This window comes from Notamacropus eugenii, chromosome 1, assembly GCF_028372415.1.
Source record: "Notamacropus eugenii isolate mMacEug1 chromosome 1, mMacEug1.pri_v2, whole genome shotgun sequence".
Classification (NCBI taxonomy): domain Eukaryota; kingdom Metazoa; phylum Chordata; class Mammalia; order Diprotodontia; family Macropodidae; genus Notamacropus; species Notamacropus eugenii.
Window position 1 is genome coordinate 310,895,952 of NC_092872.1, and position 19,318 is coordinate 310,915,269.

General features: G+C 42.1%; 1 pseudogene; it reads left to right on the top strand.

The window, feature by feature from the left end:
- Positions 1 to 1,174: 1,174 nt before the first annotated feature.
- On the top strand, positions 1,175 to 3,916 carry LOC140517885 (cleavage stimulation factor subunit 2 pseudogene; annotated as a pseudogene).
- Positions 3,917 to 19,318: the final 15,402 nt, after the last annotated feature.

Below are 19,318 nucleotides of genomic sequence, written 5' to 3' on the forward strand. Positions count from 1 at the left end.
TGCCCTCATCATAAGGGACTTCAACACACATCTTGCTGTTCCCTTAAATACACTAACTTTTTAGGTTTGCTGCTGATCTCATCTTCCATTCCACCCCAGCTATACAGAAGGATAGTTGTAACCTTGATTTTGCCCTCACCCACAAGTATTCCATTTACAGATCTATGAATTCAGAAATTCTTTTATCCAATCATAATCAGTTATCATTCCATCTTTCCCTTTATCTTAAGACTCCTAACTTTCTTCATCATCCTCAATGGGACCTCGAATCCATCTACCCCCTCAGTTCTTTCTCAGGCCATCACTCAGGTCCTGTCTACACTTTCCTGCTTTTGTAATCTTTACCCCTTGGTGAATCAGTTCAGCTCTACCCTGTCTTCTGTTCTGGAATCCTTTGCTGTATTGCTGGTCACGCCTTGCCAAATTCCAACATGGAATTACTGCCACCATCTGCTTTCTTCCTTCCAACTCATGTTCTGTTGAACAGGATAGGAATGGAAGCTAGAATCATGATTTAATTGATATCTGGAACTCCTGGGTGAGGAAACTCCCACTACCAATGCACCAGTATTCTCTGTAATTTTTGGTTTTAGAGAATTACCAAAAGCAGGGGTTGGCAGACTACTACCTGAGGACCAAATCTACTCCACACCTGTCTCTCTATAAACTAAGGATGGCTTTTATATTTTTAAATACAATAAAACTTCATGTGTGTGTGTATCTTATATACACACACACACACACATATATATGTACATGCACATATGTATGTATGCATGTATAACATTCTTAGCTCTCAGCATTACAAAAGGGCAGCTAGGTGGTACAGCAGATAGAGTGCCAGGCCTGAAGTCAGACAGACTCACCTTCCGAAGTTCAAATCTGGCCTCAGACACTGACTAGCTGGGTGACCCTGGGCAAGTCACTTAAATGCCATTTTCAATTAAGTATTAAGAAAGATGAAGAAATTTATCTAAGAGATGGAGATAAATATGCTCCAGTGACCTAGCAACTCATCAGATTCTAAACCTCATGGAAAACTGTTGGCAGCAGGGGGTCCGCCCGAGCCTCCAGGCTGCAGCAGGGAGGAGGGGGAGCTGGCCCAGGGCGGCCGGGCTGCCGGCTCCGCCCCTCGCGTATAGCGGGGGCCGCCCCTCGCGTATAGCGGAAGTGTGGGGAGGCGCAAAAAGTCCTTGTGCTGGCACCGGAAGCAGGCAGTGAGGACCATGGCGGGTCTGGCGGTCCGGGACCCTGCGGTCGATCGGTCCTTGCGCTCCGTGTTCGTAGGAAACATCCCCTATGAAGCCACAGAAGAACAGCTGAAGGATATCTTCTCCGAAGTTGGACCAGTTGTCAGTTTCAGGCTGGTCTATGACCGTGAGACAGGCAAACCAAAGGGTTATGGCTTCTGTGAATATCAAGACCAAGAAACAGCCCTCAGCGCTATGCGGAACCTGAATGGCCGTGAGTTCAGTGGGAGAGCACTGCGAGTGGACAATGCTGCTAGTGAGAAGAACAGAGAGGAGCTAAAGAGCCTAGGCACGGGGGCCCCCATCATCGAGTCTCCCTACGGAGACCCCATCAGCCCTGAAGAGGCTCCGGAGTCCATCAGCAGGGCCGTTGCCAGTCTGCCACCAGAACAGATGTTTGAGCTGATGAAACAGATGAAACTTTGTGTCCAGAATAGCCCCCAGGAAGCACGGAACATACTGCTGCAGAACCCCCAGCTAGCCTATGCTTTGCTGCAGGCCCAGGTAGTGATGCGCATTGTGGATCCGGAGATTGCACTGAAAATTTTGCATCGGCAAGCAAGTATCCCATCTCTGATTCAAGGTAACCCCCAGCCTGGCCAAGGACCTGGTGCGCCATTGAACCAGCCGAATACTTCAGCCTCTCAACCGCAGCCCCTGGGTGGGATGCATGTGAATGGAGCTCCTCCACTGATGCGACCACCTCTGCCAGGTGGCGTGCCCACTGCAGGAGCAATGCCCGCTGCAGGACCTGGCCCTGGCCCCTTGGCTCCTGGAGGTGGAATGCAGTCCAAGGTTGGAATGCCAGGCGGTGGACCCGTATCTCTAGACCGGGCTCAAGGGACCCTACAGCACTTGCCAGTGGGACCTGCCGGGCCTGCACCAATTGAGCGAGTTCAGGTGCCAATGCCAGACCCCAGACCCCCTATGCAACGTGGACCTGTACCTGCTGGCGGCCCACCTCCCCGAGGTCTTTTAGGAGATGCTCCAAATGATCCACGTGGAGGGACTTTGCTCTCAGTCACTAGAGAAGTAGAGCCCCGAGGTTATCTGGGGCCACCTCATCAGGGTCCTCCTGTGCACCACATCCCTGGCCATGACAGTCGTGGCCCTCCCCACGAGATGAGGGGAGGGCCACTGGGAGAGCCTCGGCCTCTAATGGGAGAGCCTAGAGGACCTATGTTGGATCAGAGAGGTCCACCCATGGATGGCAGAAGTGAAAGAGATCCAAGAGGCATGGAGGTCCGAGCTGTGGAGACCAGAGCCATGGAGGCCCGAGGTATGGATGCCAGAGCCATGGAAGCCAAGGGCATGGACGCCCGAAGTTTAGAATCAAGAGCCATGGAGGCCAGGGGTATGGATGCGAGAGCCATGGAAACAAGATGCCCTGGCCCCAGAGGCCCAATGCCTGGGAGCCTCCAGGGACCTGTGCAAGTCAGCATGGGAGCAGGTGGCCCACAGGGTCCCAGGCTGGTCCCAGGGATGCAGGGATCTGGTCTGCAGGGCGGAGGTCAGCCTGGAGGATTTAGTCCGGGACAGAACCAGGTTACTCCTCAGGATCGTGAAAAGGCTGCTTTGATTTTGCAAGTGCTTCAACTGACCGAAGACCAGATTGCTATGCTGCCTCCTGAGCAACGGCAGAGTATCATGATTTTAAAGGAACAGATACAAAAATCTACAGGTGCTCCTTGAATGGTTTACAGAACGCTTGACGGAAGTCCTGCATTTCATAATACAGAGAAGGATCCAGGATCGGAAATTTCTGTGTCTCACCCAACACTTGAATGCCCGTAAGTGGTAATGAGCAGAGCTTATCTGACACCTCCACCAGAAGTTGTGGGGTTTTGGTCTCTTGGGGGGGGGGGGGGATGGGTAGGTGTGCTTACTTTGTGTATTTTATGTGAATTATAAACAAATTTTCGGCAGGATTTGCATGTACCCTGAATCAAGATGTGTTAAATCCTTTTTACTTTGAGGTGGGAGCTGGGGAAGTTGTTGCTTTTTTTCAGTTAAAAACTGTTGTCCCTGAGCTATATTCCCCAGCTCCAGCTTCTTTTGTGTGTCAGGAATTAAGTGCCACTGTATGCCAGGCGTTGTGTTAATCATCAGGCTTTTTCACTCTTCCTGATGTTATCAGCTGTATGGTTTTCCAGGACCAGCTTTTTGTGCTCACTCTGTCTCTAACCAAAATAACAAGGTTGTGTCTTTTTGGAAACCACGTAGTATGTACCACTCTGTAATAGGAGAAAATAATAAATGACTTGAGCTGCAAAAAAAAATTTAAAAAAAATGTTGGATTATAATCAAGGTGAGACTTGGGAAAATGGAGTCTTTTTTCAAAGGTCAAAAGTACATTTAATGACTAATGTGATAAAAGTATGGTTTCATTTTGAGAAATTCTAGAATGTGTCAAAATCTTGTGAAATCAATGCAAAATTGCATAAAACATGTCTGCAGCAAAAGAAGACATTGCATAGTATAATTTTTAAAAACATAAAAAGTCGTTAGGTTTGTTATATGTTAAATTTAATTATGTTATTTTGTCCCAGTTAATATATACAGATGTCTCCTCCCCTTCTCAGATAATGTTCTTGAGAAAAGGTATCTCTACTTCTTTTAACTTTTGTAAACCCACTCCAGTTTGGCTTCTGATGTTATCACTATATTAAAATGACTCTCTTTGAAGTTATCAGTATTCTCTTTATTGTGAAATTTAGTTGACTTTTTCTTAATCTTTATTCTTATTGAACTTTTTGGAGCATCTGACACTGTTGATCAGTCTAGTCAAGAAGCATTCATTTATTAAATACCTACATTGTTGCAGACTAGAGGTGGGGAACCTGTGGCCTCAAGACCACATGTAGCCCTCAGGGTCCTCAAGTGTGGCCCTCTGACTAAATCCAGACTAAACAGAACAAGTAGCCTTAATAAAAGAATTTATTCTGTAAAACCTGGACTCAGCCAAAAGGCCTAAGGATCTAGAAGGCCACATGTGGTCTTGAGGTTACAGGTTCCCCACTCCTGTTCCAGACATCGTGGTAAGTGCTGGGGATGCAAACAAAACAATCCCTGCTTGCAAGAAGCTCAGAAATCTAATAGTAGAGACAGCATGCAAACAACTATGTATGTACAAGAAAATAAGAATAAATTGGAGATAATCATTAATGGTAAGGCACTAGCATTAAGGTAGTACAAGATAGGATTTTAGCTAGAATTTGAAGGAAACCAAGAAGCAGAGAGATGAGGAGGGAGAGAATTCCAAGAATGAGGGACAGACAGTGAAAATTCCTGGACTGGGAAATGGATTATCTTGTTTCATGAACAGCAGAAGAAGCCAGTGTCGCTGGATCTGAGTATGGAGCGAGATGCTCAAGTTAGGGAAGTGAGAAACACGATGGTACAGCAAATAATGCTAAGAAAGAACAGTCAGGACATTAGGAGGCGAACCAGGAGAGGGTAGGTTCATAGGAGCCAAGGGAGGTGAAAACATTCTGAAAAGGTTTAAGTGTGTCAAGAGCTCTAAGGAAGGTCAAAAGAGAATGAGAGCTTAGAACAGACCAGTTGAGTGGCATATTTATGAGCTAGGTAGCAAGGGGGAAAGAATAACGAATTAAATTAGTGAGAGGGAACTCCCAGAGGAAAAGGGAGTATGTGATCAAGGGCACAAGTTTGAGGGCTGACCTTGGCAAGAAGGATTAACAAGTAATCCGTAAAGACTGGAACAAAGGAGGAGGAAGGGGAAAGGGATTCTGAGTTGTAGAATAAGAGAAAGAAGAAACTCCTGGTACCTGGTCTTGATTTTCTCAGTAGGGTAGGAAGTGAGATCATTTGTTGATAGAAGGGAAATGTGGGTTTGTTGACAGCTTGAGGTAAGAGAAAGTTAAGAACAACTGAAACAGACACTATGATAGCTAGAGAACAGCTCAAGGTAGAAGCAGAGAAAGTAGGTTGTAGGGATAACCAGGGACTCGGGATTTTACAGGGCATGAATGGCAGAAACCCATCAGTAATCAAGTAGTTATTAAGTACCTACTATGTGCCAGACTAGTAGGTGCTGAGGATGCAAATGCAAAGAATGAAAAAACCCTTTGCGCCTACATTATATTCTAATGGGGGCAATAGCAAATATATATATATGTATATATACAATATATATCATAAATATAAAATGAATAAATACAAATATACATGAGGTAGTTTGGGAGGGAGACTGCTAGCAGTTGGAGGAATCAGGAAAGAAAGAGTAGAAGATTGTGTAGAAGATTGTACCTGAGCTCCATCTTAAAGGAAGAGTAGGATTTGATGAGTTGGAGGTAAGGATGATGCTCATTTTGGGCATGGGGGACAACCAGTACAAAGATAAATAAATGGAAGGTGGAGTGTCTTGTGTGAGGAGCAGGGAGATACCAGTTTGGCTGGATCATATGAGTGTTGGATTGGGAGTAATGCCCAGTGAGGCTAAGAAGATAAGTTAGGGCCAGGTTGTATAGAGCTTTAAAGGCTAAAAAGAGGACTTTATATTTTATCCTGTTGGTAATAGAAAATGACTAAAGTTAGGGAGTTAAATAGTCATATTTGCCTTTAAGGAAAATTACTTTGGTAGTGGCATGGAGAATTGACTGGAGAGGTAAAAGACTTGAGTCAGGAAGACTGATTAGGAGGCTTTTGCAATAATCTAGGAGAGGAGAGGAAGGCCTGAACTAAGATGGTAGCCAAGGGTCAAGGGAGAATTGGAAAAAAAAATGTGAGGGGTCTTATTAGCTCCAGATGACAGTAAGCATGGTCCTGCCTTCGTCACTGCATGGCTACTGTTTTTGCTCCCTAAGACTACCTAATTGCTGTCTTCAAGGCTAAGAATGTCCATCTCAGGATCACTGTATGCTCAGCTGTACCCAGGAGAAGAGACAGAAAGCAGAAGAGGCAGCATGGTCTCCAGCTTTTTTTTAATGTTCAAACTGTCAGATCTGAACATTGTCCCAGCTCACCCACCTCTCAGTGAATATCCCAGTAAGAAACAGTTAAAATTTACTGTTTCTGAATGAGAGTAGAAGCTGTTTCTCTTTTTAAATTGACAGGGTTTCCAGCCTCTACCATTATCCCATTTGTGATGCTCTCTGGCACATTTTTTCTGTATCCATAACTCTAGAAAGATCGCTAGGATCCTGAGAAGACTCAAGCACTATCCATCTAACTTGTCCCTCTAGTACCCTACACCAAAGAAACTCACGAAAATTCATATTGTATAAGTGGCTTCCCAAATGCCATATTTAAAAGTCCCAAACAGTCCCTTCAGCATACTTCCCAATTTTCAAATTAAGTCTTTAGGGAAGACCTATGCCTCACAGCTATGGTAGAGATCACTACGACTCCCCTCCCCCAATACAAAGTAATGCAAATAGTAACTTATAATATTTATTATCTGTAGGGCACAGTCCTTAAAGACCCGGAACACATTCATATTTGTCTTTAGTCACTGAATACTCACAGACAATTCCCTGGGGCTCATCTTCCTCTACACTTAACCACTTTAACCATGAACTCAATCCTGCCAGCTAACACCAAATATCTTAAGCCGGGCTTTACTCAGGTTGGTCTGGTGGTTCAGGTTAGGAATCAGAACAACATGAGTCATTCAAAGACTATCTTAATTGGAAATCCTCCTGAGTGCGTTTTAAAGGGATGTTGTGTTGTGGTGGGTTTTGTCTCTCTCACTCAAGAGGAGGCATCTCCTGATAAATGGGACACAGGTGTTAGTAAGGACACTGGACTCATGATTAACATTCAAGTTTGTATTAGCATTAAAGATTAGAGTGAGAAGGAGAACTGGGAGGTGGCTGACATAGCTGGCATTTGAAACACTTGGGACTCTACAGTTTCAACTGCTGTCTCCCAGTCACCTCATGGAACAGCCTGAGGCCATGTCTGGAGTTGACTGATTATTTCAGACTTTTCCCTGAGAAAGATTTGATAAAAGAGAGCAGTTTACTTGTCTTTCCATTCTCCTTTCCTTTGTCTGTATGGAGGAATGGTGTGAATATTAAACCTAAAGTTTTGCAGTTCTTTAAAGTTTGTTTACAAATCTCTGTTTAATTAGTTTGACCATTAGTTTAGGTGAAGTTTTGGCTGATCAACTGTTTCTTGGTTTGTGAATAGGAAGTTACAAAAGAGAAATAGTGAGACATACTATGCTGAGTGACAGATGCTCTGAATTGTTGGGGAGGAGTTCTCTTTTATTGGTGGCTTTGGGATTTGGGATAATCAGTTGGATGGACTACCTATAGACCTTGTCCATCATCATATACATTTTGGAAAGATGCTGCCCATGTCCCACAAGCTGGCTCAAAAATTTAATAGGAGGAGGAAAGCAGGATATAATGTCTCTGGGAAATTGTAAAAGTTTTATAATGGCCCCAAACATCTACCTGAGACAAATCTCCATTAAAAAAAAATACCAGTATTCTACTGGTATTGTTTGATATGTCACAGGACACTGCAATCACAAGAAATTGAAAATGAATATCACTCAGCAGGCGCTGGAGAGTTGCACAGTAAATGTGAACCAGAGTAAAAGATTTTGTTCAGTCATATTTGACTCTCTGCGACTCCTTTTTTGGGTTTTGTTAGCAGACATGCTGAAGTGGTTTGCCATTTCCTTCTCCAACTCATTTTACAGATGAGGAAAATGAGGCAAACAGGGTTAAGTGACTTGCCTAGGGTCACATAGCTACTGAGTTATTTGAGGTTGGATTTGAACTCAGGTCCTCCTGACTCTAGGTGTGGTACTCTATCCATTGTGCTATCTAGCTGCCCAAGAGTAAAAGATAATCATCCAAGAAAGCAAAAAGGAAAAAAAAAAAGAAGAATAAACTGGTCACATAATAAAAATCAAGGGATAAATAATCAATTAATTGACAATAAGTATGCATCATCAGTATTATGCTCTCAAGGCAATCTGGGGTGGTCTAGAACAGGATCATAGGATTTATCTATCTATTTAGTCCTAGAGAATATCTAATTCACCATTCTCATCTTACTGAGGCCCTGACAAAGTTGAGTGACTTGGCCAAAGTCATACTGGTAGTAAGTGGCAGAGCCAGGATTTGAACCCAGGTTCTCAGTTCCAAATCCCCTGAAACCATACAGTGAATATCCTACCAGCAGCCATCTCACCTCCTCCATAAGTTTTACTGATGCCTTTTTAAAAACATCATAATTATTCATTAATGAACTCAATCTCTTCATCTTGAAATTCAGTTCCCTGTTGCAATAAAGAACAGGTAAAGTAAAAAGATCTGAAACACTGACTGTACCAGACAGTATGTACAACATTAAGGAGGGGCTTAAATTTCGTTATCTATTCTCAGGGCATTAGGGTTGTTTTTTGATAACTTTAGAGTTTGACTTCCTTTTCCTTTCCATTGTTGTACTCATCATATACACTGTTTCTTTGGTTCTACTTATTTCAGCAGGTGTTTGACTCTTGATAAGTTTGCCAATACCTATCAACTGTTTGCTTGCATGAGTATGGTCACTTTAAAATTCTAATTGTGTCTACTGCCTGGGATAAGAAGCAAACAAAAAAACCCATTTTTGCTCTACACTTACTCCAGAAATAAGATATGACGCTTCTGTTTTCTTAAAAGCAGGGTTTGGGTGGTCAGAGGGGTTCTGGGTTAGGATGCCATATCCTGCTACTTACTCAACCTATCCTGCCCTACACTTTCTCTCACCTGCGTCTTTCCTTGGTCAGTCTCAAATGAACCAGGTTAGACTTACTGGGTTAAAAATTTTTATTGACTGTGAAATAGGGAAGTTTTTAATAGAAGCCCTAATTCAATAATTCAACTGAACAAATATGTATTTAACAACTACTGTATATAAGGCATTGTGCTAGGGATACAGAGATAGAAATCCATAGCTCCTGTCCTCCAGGCACTTGTGTTGGTGGTGGTTGTCCTTCCTTCTTGAAGAGGACAAAAATGACATCACTATGATAAAGTCAAGTTTCAGTGTGTCAGACTATGACTGATCAGACCCATATGAGCTTGGAATGCTCTACCACAGGTTGGGCACAGAGAGTCCGTGTGAACATTTGGAGTGGATACTCTAAATTTGCGCATCCTATGTTTACTTTGTGCTGTTCCAATTCTGCTTTGCTCATACAGTACAACACCTTTTCTGATCTGGGCACACTATGCTGAGCAGTCCTGTGCAAGTGAACCCCATGTCACACAATCAAATCCAAAGTTCTTGAGAGAGAACTTGAGAATGCCTCTTCTGACCACCATGTGATCAATCACCTGCCCCATGAGAGTTCTCCACAAAACAGTCTTTTTGGCAAGCATACATTTTGCATTCGAATAACATGGGCAACCCATCAGAGTTGCTTTCTGAAGCATAGTTTGAATGTTTGGCAGTTTAGTTTGAGTAAGGACCTCAGTGTCTGGTACCTTGTCCTGCCAGGTGATCTTTAGAATCTTCCTAAGAGAGTTCAAATGAAAGCCATTCAGTTTCCTGGCATTACGCAGGTAGACTGTCCATGTTTCAGAGGCATACAACAATGAAGTCAGCACAACAGTTCTGTAGTCCTTCAGTCTGATAGTCAGTCTAATATCTCTTCTTTCCCAAACTTTTCTTCGGAGCCTTCCAAACACTGAGCCAGCTCTGGCAATGCATGCATCAACCTCAGTGTCAATGTGTACATCCCTGGAAAATACACTTCCAAGGTAAGTGAACTTATCCACAGCATTCAAAACTTCTCCATTTGTTGTAACCGATGGTTCCACATATGGATGGTGTGGTGGTGGCTGATGGAGCACCTGTGTTTTCTTGGTGTTGATTATCATGCCAAAATTAGCACAGGCAGCAGAGAATTGATCCATACTTTGTTGTGTCTCATATCCAGAGGCTACACTGAGTGCACAATTATCTACAAAAAGAAAATCATGCACCAATACTCCTTCCATTTTGGTCTTGACTTGTAGCCTTTTCAAACTAAAGAATTTACCATCAGTACAGGAGCTGACCTTGATACCCTGTTTATCCTTATTGAAAGCATTTGACAACATGGCTGTAAAGATTATGGTAAAAACCATGGGAGCAAGCACACAGACCTGTTTCACTCCATTGGTGACTGGGAAGGCATGAGAGCATTGCCCAACATCCAGAACCCAGGCAAACATGCTGTCATGAAATAGATGTACAATGCTGATGAGCTTCTCTGGGCAACCAAATTTTGACATAATTTTCCATAAGCCCTCATGACTACCAGTGTCAAAGGCCTTGGTCAGATCTACAGACATTACATACAGGTCTCTGTTCTGCTGCTGGCATTTCTCCTGGAGTTGTTGGGTAGCAAACACCATAAAGACTGTTCCTTGGTCCTTTCTGAAGTCACAGTGCCCCTCAGGTAGATGACCATCTTCTAGGTGAAGGATCAGCTTATCAAGGAGGTCTCTAGCAAAAATCTTGCCAGCAATGACTAAGAGAGAGACCTCCATGTGATTGTCACAAGACAATCTATTTACCTTTATAGAGATGGACAATGGAGGTACCCTTGAACTCCTGGGGGATAACCTCCTCATGCCATATAACCTGGAAAATTTCAGTCAGCTTTTGTATAAGCAATGATCTCTCTACCTTTTAAATCTCAGCTGGAATAGAATCAGCACCAGGTGCGTTGCCACATGAAAGGAGCCTAATGGCCCTCAAAACCTCTTCAGTTGGAAGTTCAGCTAAGGAGGGATTGACTTCAACCTGAGGTAAATGGTCAGTGGCCTCAGCATTGATTGATTATGGTCAATTGAAAACACTATAGCTCATTTCTCTAGAATCATGTCCTTATCACTAATCAATATGGCTCCATTAGCACTGAATAGTTATGATGCACCATAAGTTTTTGGCCCATTAACAGCCTTCAGGGAATCACAAAAAACACTTTGGATTGTTACTATCAGCATAAAACTGCATTTCATTTGCCTTCTTACTGAGCCAGGAATCCTGCATCTCTCTAAGCTTTCCTTGTACTTTACTTTTGATAGAATTAAATGCTGCCTTCTTGGAGATGGATGAACTAATCTACTGTGGAGTTCTTATTTTTCATTTAGCAGCTTCTGAATTTCCCCATCATTTTCATCAAACCAGTCTTGGTGTTTGTGAGTGGTCTAGCACAGATGAGCAAATGCAGCACTGTATACATCAAATCTCTGAGAGCTGCCCACTCCTTTTCTGTTTCACTGTTGTCAACTGTGTGTTGGCTCAACTTTCCCTCCAAATTAGCAACAAACCATGTGCAGAGAAGAGCTCTAATTTGTTGACATTAATTCTTCTGGTAGTCATTTTGCCTTGGGGGGGGCAGCAGAATGAGAATATTTGGCTTGAAAAGTATAAGTCCAGCACTCTGTACCACATATTGCCTTCATCACTTTCACATCTTGTCTGTCTCTTCTTACAATCACATAGTCTATTAGATGCCAATGTTTGCTGCAAGGGTGCATCCGTGAAGTTTTATTGCGTTTAGGTAAATGGAAGACAGTGTTGGTGATGAGAAGGTCATGTGATGCACAAGTCTTCAGTAGTAAGTGACCATTGCTTTTGATGTTTCCAACTCCATTCCTCCCTAGGACTTCCTGCCAAGTGTGGTAGTCTGAGCCTACTCTAGTATTAAAGTCACCCGGAATTATAACCTTGTCTTCTTTTGCACATTGAAGATAAGGGTCTCTAGGTCTTCATAAGTTTTGGTCTTATCAGTGTTCATCATGGTGGAGGGTTTGACTACAGCTCCCAGTGTATCCGCACCTGCTGCTTCATCACTTGCCTGTCACCACAGGACTTTGAGATAGGTGTAATAGTAAAATGGCATGGCTGATATCTTTTGACTTACCATCTACCTAAAGGGATGTAATATGTACATAAGTATAATGAAAGATAATGTGCTCTAGGAAAATTGAGAAAGGAGAGATCACTTTTGGCTAGGGAAATCAAGTAGTGCTTCATGGAAGAGGTGGTGCATGAATTAGACCCTGAAGATCCATGAGGTAATAGGAGGGGACCTTTGATGAACTCAGAGGGTGTAAATATTTGCATAAGATCAGATGTATGGAAAGCCCATTGGTGCTTTGTTTAGGCAGGAGTGGGAAACCTGTGGCCTTGAGACAACATGTGGCCCTCTAGGTCCCCGAGTGCAGCCTTTTGATTGAATCTAAACTTCACAGGCCCAGCTAGCTGGGGAACTCAGCTCATCCTCTCCTCTTTGCCTCCCCCTCCCCTTCATTCTCCTCTCCAAAGGAAGGTAAATTTGGATGAGCAGACATGCCCAGTTAACTTGAGGCTTACTGGCCAGCTTTGCTTTCTCTCCTGTCCTCTCCTCTCCTGTCCTTTCTCCTCCTGACCTTAAACCTTAAATCTACTGCACTCTGAAGCCAATAGACTGGGTCCCTGTGCAAACTCCACTTAAGGGCAATTTCCTGGACCCATCCTGGCTAAAGAGTGATTATCATTTGTAACTGTTTCCCTTCCCTTCCAGCTTGATTTGGTTATTTTTCTTTTGCTCATTAAAGGGGCCACTCCCTGACTACTTCTTAAACAGACCTATTCACTGTATGGGCTTACCTCACCCTAAGTGAGTACCTGAATAGACCCAAGGCCAAAGAGGCCAAGGTCTCCCATTGCATCCTGGGCCTTCTCCAGTCATCCTGATGAGTAACTGGTCACTGGATCCAGATGGCTCAGGAGCAGAAAGTGAGGCTGGTGACCTGTACGGCCCTCCCTCACTCAAAACAAAGTCCAGTGCAAGTCATGTCATCATTTCTCCGATGTCATGATCCTCTTAGAAAACGAAGGACAAACACAAAAACAGCAACAACACACACTTCACTGGACAAATCCCCTTAATAAAAGGATTTGTTGTGTCAAACTTGAACTCAGTCAAAAGACTACACCCAACGACGTAGAAGGCTCTACCCCTGTGCTAGGTGATCTTTAGAATCTTCCTAAGACAGTTCAAATGGAAGTGATTCAGTTTCTTGGCATGGTGTTGGTAGACTGTCCAGGTTTCACAGGCATACACAATAGCTCTGTAGAGCTTCAGTTTGGTAGGCAGTCTAATACCTCTCCTCTCCCATAGTTTCCTTCAGAGCCTCCCAAACACCAAGCTAGTTCTGGCAATGTGTGCATCAACCTCATCATCTGGGTGTACATCTGAGGCTTCAGGTTCTCCACCCCTGGTTTAGAGGATACAGATAGCTTTGGTTGTTATTCAGTCATTCAGTTGTGTCCTACTCTTTTTGATCCCATAGTCTATAGCATGCCAGGCCCTTCTAGCCTACACTGTCTCTCAAAAGTTGTCCAGGTCCATGTTTGTTGTTTTTATGATGCTATCCATCCATCTCATCTTCTGCTGTCTACTTTGCCTTAGATCTTTCCCATAATCAGGGTTTTTTCCTAGTGAGTCCCATCTTTTCATTATGTGGCCAAATAGTTCAGCTTCAGTGTTTGACTTTCCAGTGAAAAGCCTGAGTGAATCTCTTTAAGTGTTGACTGATGTGACCTCCTTGCTGTCCAACAGATTTTCAAAAATCTTCTCCAGCATCACAGTTCAAAAGCATTGATTAGGGAACTTATAGGCCAACTCTTACAGCCATACATTGATGCTGGAAAAGCCAGAGCTTTGACAATAGCTTTGTCAGGAAGGTGATGCCTCTGCTTTTTAGTATGGTGTCCAGATTTGTCATAGTTTTCCTTTCAAGGAGCAAGTGTCATTTCATTTCATGGCTGCAGTTATCATCTGCAGTGATATTTAAACCCAAGAATTTGAAATCTGATATTGTTTCTATTTCTTCTCCCTCTGTTTGCCAAGAAGTGATGGGACCAGTTGCCAAGATTTTAGTTTTTTTGATGTTAAGCTTCAAGTCAGCTTTTACACTCTCCCCTTTCACCCTCATCAAAAGGTGCCTCGTTCCTCTTCACTTTCTGCCATTAGAACAGAATCATCTGCACATCTAAGATTGTTACTATTTCTCCCACCAATCTTAATTCCAGTTTTTGATTCATTCAGCTTGACATTTCTCATGAAGAACTGTGCATATAAGTTAAAAAAATAAGGTGACAATATAGTCTTGTCATACTCTTCTTCCAATCTTAAACCGGTCAGTTTTTTCCATATTTGGTGTTAACTGTAAAGGTATATAAAAGCAGTATTGGGATATAATCTCAAAAATGATCTAATGATATCTGTTTAAATCCAAGGCAAACCATTCAGCATCACAGTAATATAAATCTGTGCTCTAACCACTAATACAGAAGAGATCAAAGTTAATCACTTCTGTGAAGACCTACAGCATCTAAAAATAACACCAAAAAAAGATGCCCCATTTATCATAGGGGATTAGAATGCTAAAGTAGGATGTCTAAAGATAATTGGAATAACTAGCAAGTTTGGCGTTGGAATACAAAATGAAGCAGGACAGTGAAGCATGGAGTTTTGTCAAGATAACTTGCAGTTCATAACAAAAGCCCATTTTCAACATTCAAAAAGGCAACTCTACACAAGGACCTCATCAGATGGTCAATGTAGAAATCAGATTGATTTTATAGTCAAAGATGGAGAAGTTGTATACAGTCAGTTAAAACAAGACCTGAAGCCAACTGTGGCTCAGATCATGAGTTTCTTATTGCAAAATCCAGATTTAAATTAAGTGGAAACTTCTATGTGTGATTCAAATAACATACTTATGAATATGAAGTGGAAGTGATGAATTAAGGTATTTGATCTGGTAAATAAAGTGCCTGAACTGTAGCCAGAGGTTCACAATATTGTATAGGGAAAGCAAAAAAAAAAACATCCCAAAGTAAAAGAAGTGCAAGAAAGCAAAATGGTGGGCTGATGAAGCTTTACAAATAACTGATTTGGGGCAACTAGGTGGTGAAGTGGATAGAGCACCAGTGCAGGAGTCAGGAGGACCTGAGTTCAAATCTCACCTCAGACGCTTGACACTCACTAGCTGTGTGACCTTGGGCAAGTCACTTAACCCCAATTGACTCATCCTGGGTCATCTCCAGTCATCCTGATGAATATCTGGTCACTGCATTCAGATGGCTCTGGAGGAGAAGTGAGGCTGGTGACCTGCACAGCCCTCCCTCACTCAAAACAAAGTCAAGTGCAAGTCATGTCATTATTTCTCTGATGGCATGGTCTTCTTCAGCAACGAAGGATGAACACACTACTGCACCGCACAAATAACTGATTTAAAAAGTAAAGCAAAAGGTAAAGGGGAAAAGGAAAGATGCAGATAACTCCTGTTTTAACTTTTAGTGGTGACTGGGGATAGTTCTAAAGGTTGGCTGCTAAGACGCAGGAGGCTAGACTCTTCAGCTAAACTGACTCTTGACTGATCTGTAAGTGGGAGCCAACATAAGCTTGACGCTTTTGGGATATCACTTCCCTTGTTCAGATGATAATCCTGGAGAGTAGCTCTAGTTCCTGAGGGAGAGTAGCCTAAATCTGTGCAGTCCTTTCCCCAAGAATTAGTAATTGCTGCCTTGGGGGCAAGAACCTATGAGAGTTAGAAGTTTTTGCTTCCAGCAGAAAGTCAGAAGAGCACAGGTGAGAGATTAGAGTCCTTGTTAAGAGATAACAGCAGCCAGAGAATTTGATAAAGTTCTCAGAGAAACCCATTGTGGCAACCGATGTTGCTGAGCATGTAGTTCGTGTTCATTATGTTTTGGTATTTTATTTATCTGTCTATCTATTTTTGTGAATCCTTTATAGCTTTTGCTTTATTTTTTCGATGTGGGATAAAGATTCTACAGTCCAATATGCATTTATTATACTAAATTCTTATACAGTAACCAGGAGCTCTGTTGTCCACTTTAGGAAACCTAGAAACAATCTATTGCTAAACTTTATTTAGAGCTTTCCCCAAAGCAAATTCCAAGGTTGGGGAAAATGCTTGCCAACCAGAGAAAGTGAACTTTTGGGATAATCCCTTAAACTAAGATCCGGTCCTTGTGAGTTCAGGGTTTTATCGGGCTGTGGCCTCATAGGTTACAAAGGAAGTAAAATTTCAGATTTGGGTTTCTTAACCTTTTTTGTGTCATGGCCTCCATGGGCAGTCTAGTGAAGCCTTATGGACTCCTCAGAATAACACTTGACGCCTCCATTCATAATTGAAGGAAATGCTAAATTTCTGTTAAAGGTTAGTGAAAATAAAGATGTAAAATTTCATAGACTCAAGGCTAAAAACGACTGCAACAGAGTTTAGGAGGAAATATATTTTAAGCATGAGGGTAATGCACACTGTGCCAGTATACAGAGGTGAAAGTGTAGGAAGAGATCAGAAGTTAACAGTCCAATGGGACTGGAATATAGAATTTATGAAGGAGATTAATGTGAAATTGGACTGAAAAAGAAGATTGGACCCAGAATGTGGGAGACCTTAAAATTCATAGTAAGGAATATATTTCTTTATATGAGATAATATTTGTAAAGTGCTTAGCACAGTTCCTGGCACATAGTAGGTACATAAACACTTATTCCTCTTTATTTATTTGTTTGTCTCTTAAGTCACTAAAAGTTTTTGAGGAGAGAAGAAGACCAGTCATGCTATCCTCCCTAGCTTTCCTCCTGCCACTTAAGACCTTGGAGATCTTAAAGCCTTCACTTTCCCTTCCATACTTCTGAAACCATGTTGCAGGTACTTAATGACTATACAAGCTGCTTTTCTTGTCTTATACCTTACAAAGGTATGAGAGAGGTATCTAGGGGGAGTGGATGGATAGCCATCCTTGGAGTGAGGATGACCTCATAGTTGCCCTTCTTCTTTCCCTCCCCATTCATAGCTCTCTGAGATAAGAAAACCCACAGCTGGTACTGGTCTGTATTATTAGAAGGGGTTCCATAGACCAATGAAGATCACAGGTGTGGTAAAAAAAAAAAATGAGGTTATAAACTCTATGATGTGTCCTTTAGTGATTTCCCAATCTCTTGGTAACCTCTCCTTCCCAACAACCAGTGTATTTTCACTGCCATCCTTCGGAACTAACAATGTTTTGGATTCTGCTAAAGAACACAAGACATTTTATTGAGTCCTCTTGGTATGGGGAAGCCTGTGAGCTCAGGTCCTCTTCCTCTAACTTCCTAAGGAATTTAAAATGCTCATTCCAGTCTACTTAAAACCAGCTTCATGATGAAGTCACCCACTTCCCTCTTTGTGGAACAATAGGTATTTGGATCCCAGCTCCTTCTTCTAAAAGGTCTAGGCTGTGAGGTATGCTGAGTCTTCCTCCTGGTTACCTGGAAAGTAGATCTTTCTTAGTCTTCTGTTTCTGCTGCAAAATCTTATTTGGTTTTGATTCCCCCCCTCCCTATTCTCCATTCCTTAAACAGAATTTATAATTGATCTTTCTGATTTTTAGGGGGGGGGAATGGAACAATTTTTAAGTCTCTTGGCTTAATCTAGTACAAACCTACAAATTTGGCAGTAGGTAGGGGCCAAAATTAAAATAGGCTAAACTTCTTTGGTCCATAAATAGATTTTTAGTAGCTCACTTTCCAAGTAAAGGTATAATTAATGACTAAACTATTTCTCAAAAACATTTTTTTTTTTGTAAAAAGGACATAATTCAGAAACTGTAATCAGCAAATACTTCTTTATGAAATCACCTTCAGTAAAAGAGTAACAACAGAAAACAGTGAAAAGATATGACTCTCACTCCTCTCAGGCTAGAGATGGTTGGTTGTTGTGGGTCACAATCAGGAGAGGATGTGCAGTGGCAACCCACCTGCCAAGTTATGTGATGGGCACAATAGTGACAAGTGGAAGGCCAGTTAAGTGGGTCATGGACAAAGCACTCATTACATCTTCACTTTCTTTTACATCTTTTACGTTTTTCATGGGTCACCCAAAATCCTTTGGCAGGCCACAAGCAGCCTGCGGGTCATATGTTGTGCAGGCCTGATTTAGTATGACAGTTTTTGTTTAGCCAGCAACGATTAACCCTTAACAATTAGCTATGAAAAGATAGCGGTTGATTTATGTACCACAAATACTGTATATTCAGACATATGTAATTCTCTATAGAACAGTACCATGAGAAAAGGTGAGCTAAGAGGCCACCCTCTTTCTGAATGAAGTGTAATATATATAATCCTGACCAATGCTACATTCTCTACATATATTAGAGATAGCTAGATATGCCTTGTAGAGGTAACTGCAAGGGATAGAGTGCTGGGCCTGGTGTCAGAAGACAGAGTTCAAATTCAGACTCAAATCACTTAACTTTTGTCTGCCTCAGTTTCCTGCATTGTAACATGGAGATAATAACAGCACGTATAAATATTATTGTGAGGATCAAATGAGATAACATTTGTAAAGCACATAGCATAGTAACACATACTAGGCACTATATAAATGCTTGTAATGCATAGAGTCCTGACCTTAGAATTGGGAAGACTTGGGTTCAGATTCCACCTGACAGCTGTGTGACTGTGTTCAAGTCAATTAACTTTTCTGACTCAGGGAATTCCCTAAGATTTGCCTATCAAGTTAGAGACTAGTTGAGATTTGAGATTTTGTGTCAATAAAATTGCAAATAATTGCTATATTTGCACATTATAATGATATATCTATTATATATGTCTACAGTATAACTGCAATTAGAGATGATTTGCTGTAGTGGACATAGTGCTGGGTTTGGAGTCAGAAAGACCTGAATTCAAATTCTAACTCCCATACGAAATGCCTCCTGAGTACTTAACCTTTGTGACCCCAGCCAATTTAGTCATAGATAGGTTGAAATCTATGTTGAGTACTCAGGAGGCACTTCGTGTCAGAGTCAGGATCCTTTTCCCTAAGATCTTTTTTTTATTCTTATATTTATAATTTTATTCATGTATTATCTATCACACATGGGGTTCTTGCAGGGAAGGGGCTCTTCAAGGGAGAGCTGCTGAGCACCAATACTGTGCCTCCCTCATGCTATTGATTCAAAGCAGGTGGGGGATTTTGTGTTCTTTCCCTCTTTAACAAGAGATAGAGACTATGTCATTGGCATCAGACATTTTCTGTTCC